Source organism: Cervus canadensis, chromosome 12 (assembly GCF_019320065.1).
Source record: "Cervus canadensis isolate Bull #8, Minnesota chromosome 12, ASM1932006v1, whole genome shotgun sequence".
Lineage (NCBI taxonomy): Eukaryota > Metazoa > Chordata > Mammalia > Artiodactyla > Cervidae > Cervus > Cervus canadensis.
Window position 1 is genome coordinate 41,408,204 of NC_057397.1, and position 4,221 is coordinate 41,412,424.

Genomic DNA, 4,221 nt, shown 5'->3' on the forward strand with positions numbered 1-4,221 from the left:
GACTCAGATGGTAAAGAATCTACCCCGCAATGTGGGAGACCTGGGTTCAATCCCTGTGTCTGGAAAGATCCCCTGGAGGAGGGAATGGCAAACCATTCCAGTATTCTTGCCTGGAAAATCCCATGAACAGAGGAGTCCATGGGGTCACAAAGAGTCAGACATGATTGAGCGACTTTCACTTTTCATATGTGTATATTTTGATTCTACAGTCAAATACAATAGCATTGTATGTATGCTTTTAAATTTTGCATAAATAGTATTATATGGCATGGGCTTCCCAAGTGATGAAGTGGTATAGAATATGCCTACCAATGCAGGAGATGCAAGAAATGAGGGTTCAATCCCTGGGTCAGGAAGATCTCCTGGAGTAGGAAGTGGTAGCCCACTCAGATATTCAGGATTGGAGAATTCCATGGAGAAGTCCATGAGGTTGCAAACAGTCAGACACGAATGAATGACTAAGCGTGCATGTGCGTGTGTGTGCGCGCGCACACACACACACACATTATATGGCATGCATTTTGTCCTAGTTTTTACAATCTTTTTGAGGTCTGTCTGTTGATATTAACTATAGACCTGTTAATTACAACTTTCTCAAAAGTGACCAGTAGGATCTCTGACCCCTGGACACATTTGGAAGAGTAGCAAGATGTATTATTCTACATTGTGTCTCTCTGACAGATTCTTCATCTTATTCATCAAACTGTCAACTTCCTGAGACCAAAATACCAGTACAGGAGGTAAAATCTGCTGAGACAAGGAAAAAGAGCTGCTTAAAGAAGCTAAATAGGAAACTAAGCCTTTTAAGTGTAAGTTAAAGAAAGAGAGGAACAGTGAATGTCTTCATATAATTTTTGAACTCAGTCTCCTGGAGTTTTTTTCCTCTTCCCCATTCCTGCAGAAGCAATCAATATTTCAAATGTTTCACCTTTGGTTAAATTTGCCTATTCTAGAGCTTCATGAAAATAGAATCGTGTGGTATGTACTCTTCTGTGTTATTCTTTTTTCTTTTTTAAAATTTTTTTTAATTTTATTTTTTATATATTTACTTATTTTTAATTCTTTTTTCAATCAGTATAATGTTTTGGAGATGCACTCACATTGTTATGTGGCTGTAGTTTATTCCTTTTTAGTTGACGCATCATGTTTTATGACTATACCACAGTTTGTTTATCCACTGTCTTGTTTATGGACACCTGGCTCCTGTCCATGGAATTCTCTAGGCCCGGGATCGAACTCGGGTTTCCCTCATTGTAGGCAGATTTCCTGGTCACACGCTAAATGTATATTTAACTTTATAAGGTACTACCATACTATTTTCCAACGTGGCTAGAGTTACAATGGCTTTACATTCTTGTTAATATTTGCTATTGCCAGTTTCTTTAATTTTCAGATATTTGTGGGTATATATCTCATTGGTATTTTCACTAAAAACTTATTAGTTAAAACTAATTTTAAAAACACAAACAAGATTATATATAGCATATATATTCAAAATATATTTGTATATATTTAGAGGAAATGTGTTCAAGAAACTCTAAGAAATATTATTCTAAAAATATATCCACAGTGCTCGCTTCGGCAGCACATATACTAAAATTGGAACGATACAGAGAAGATTAGCATGGCCCCTGCGCAAGGATGACACGCAAATTCGTGAAGCGTTCCATATTTTTATGGTGAAACAGATCACCAGCCCAGGTGGGATGCATGAGACAAGTGCTCGGGCCTGGTGCACTGGGAAGACCCAGAGGAATCGGGTGGAGAGGGAGGTGGGAGGGGGGATCGGGATGGGGAATACGTGTAAATCTATGGCTGATTCATATCAATGTATGACAAAACCCACTGAAATGTTGTGAAGTAATTAGCCTCCAACTAATAAAAAAAATAAAAAAATAAAAATAAAAATATATCCACAACATTTGGTATACTACAAATCAAATTTAAAGAATGACGTCACTGTGTAAATCTTCTTGACAGTTCTAAAGTTTTATATATCTAATAATATAGCTCTAAAATATTTCAGTATGGTCTTAATTGTTTTTCTCTGAAGACTAGATGTTGATCATTTAAAAAATGTATCTATCTGTTACTCATATATCTTTTTTTGTGAAATATTTATAAATTGTTTTGCCTGTTTTTTAAATTGTGTTGTTCATCTTATTGTTATAATACTTACAATTTATTATTAAGTTGTAAGTATTCCTTAAAATTTAGGCCAGATATGAGTTTTGTAACATATATCCAGTCTTGTGGTTTATCTTTAAACATAATTTTTAAGCTTGATGATACCCATTTGTCATCTTTAAAGGTTATAGTTTATGTTATTTTGTCCTTCTTAGGTAGTCTTTGCCTAATCTAATGTCAAAATGATTTTCTCCTGTTTTTTTCTGAAAGTTTGATTAGTTTAAATTATTACATTTAGGTCTATGATCCATTTTGAGTTAATCTTTGTATGTTGTAAAGTGAGGGTCAAGGTGAATTTGTTTCCATATGGACTATCCATTACCTGTTATTGACAATCTTTTCTCTATTGAATTATCTATCTTGGCACCTTGTTGAACATTAATTAACCATATAGTGTAGGTCTTTTTAATGGAAGCTGTACACTTTCAAATGAAAGTTCCTTTTCTTGCAAGCTTTTTTTAAAAATAGAACTTTGTTTTTAAAAAATTAATTAATTTTTGACTGCGCTGGGTCTTTGTTGCTGTGTGTGGGCTTTCTCTTCTTGCTGTGAGCAGGGGCCAACTGTTTGTTGGGTGTTCGGGCTTTTCATTGCAGTGGCTTCTCTTGTTGCGGAGCCCAAGCTCTAGGTACATGGGCCTCAGTAGTCAGCGTACATGGGCTCAGTGGGTGGGGCACACAGGCTTGGTTGCTCTGCGGCACATGGAGTCTTCCTGGACCAGGGATTGAATCCGTGTCCCCTGCATTGGCAGGTGGATTCTCATCCACCGAACTACCAGGGAAGTCGCTTGCTAGCGTTCTGAAACACAATTTAAAGAGCTATCTGTTCATACTCACTCTTGCATCTCTGATAAATATTTCCTTATCCTGGTCACCATTTATGGCAATGGGAAAGGTCAGGCGTTTGGTTTTCTCTTCGGTCTCTTCCTGTCTTTCTCCTGCTCTCTGTCAACACTTCAGATATCCAAGTTGGCTTTCACGACTTTCAAATATTTAAAAATTGACTTGCCCAAGGTGCTCACTCTTGTATTTTTCTAATGAAAAGTCTACAGGCTCCAATGTTAGTAACAAGAGCTAACACTTCTATCATATGTGTTGTCACTAATCCAGGCACTTTTAAAGTTATTTAATTGTCTCAACAACCTTATGAAGTAGGAATTAGTATCCCTATTTATAGAAGAGGAATTGGAGGCCCTGAGGGGCTATGCAGTTTTTCCAAGTTTGCTCACACACATAGTATGTAGCTGAGCTGGGATACATGCTCAGTCTCTCCAGAGCCTGTATGCTTTCCCAAAAATGCTAAATTGCTGACTCACCCACCAAATGACTTTATTTGTAGATTGCACACCATCTGTATTATTCTTAAGTTAATATTTTTCTATTAAGTGGAGCTGTAAGGGATCTTAGAAAGCATTTTTCAGGATGAGGAAATATAAGTTGAAAGAGACCTAACCTGGAAGCGGAGCTAGGCCCTAGCCTTGGAGGCCTGAGGGCTTTCCCCTTTACCCACTCTGCCTTCCTGGCCTTGGGGACTTCCTCGGTTTGGACTCCACCAACCTATGGCACTTCCAGATCATGGGGTCCCTAGGATGTAGCACTGTGCTTTCAGAGTTGACTCCCATTCTTTAGCCTCTGAGCTTCCCTAGTGGCTCAAATGGTACAGAATCTGCTTGCAATGAAGGAGACCCAGGATCGATCTCTGGGTCAGGAAGATCCCCTGAAGAAGGGCATGGCCACCCACTCCAGTATTCTTGCTTGGAAAATCCTATGGACAGAGGCGCCTGGGAGGATACCATTTATGGGATCACAAAGGGTCAGACAGGACTGAACGACTAACACTTTAGCCTCTGCACTGCTCACCAGAACCTCTAATAAGGTCTACTCTCAACTAACTCATGGCAGGAGTTACCTAATAAACTCATCCATTTGTCTCCTCCAAGTAATACTCAATTGGACATTTACTGAGCCCTACTATGGAAAAGCTATGACAAACCTAGACAACATATTAAAAAGCAGAGACATTACTTTGCCAACAAA

At 38.3% G+C, this 4,221-nt stretch overlaps 1 non-coding gene across 1 annotated transcript; it reads left to right on the forward strand.

The window, feature by feature from the left end:
* Window positions 1–1,569: 1,569 nt before the first annotated feature.
* Window positions 1,570–1,676, forward strand: LOC122451566. The gene has a single exon (XR_006272460.1). It is a non-coding gene; the product is annotated as a U6 spliceosomal RNA (small nuclear RNA).
* Window positions 1,677–4,221: the final 2,545 nt, after the last annotated feature.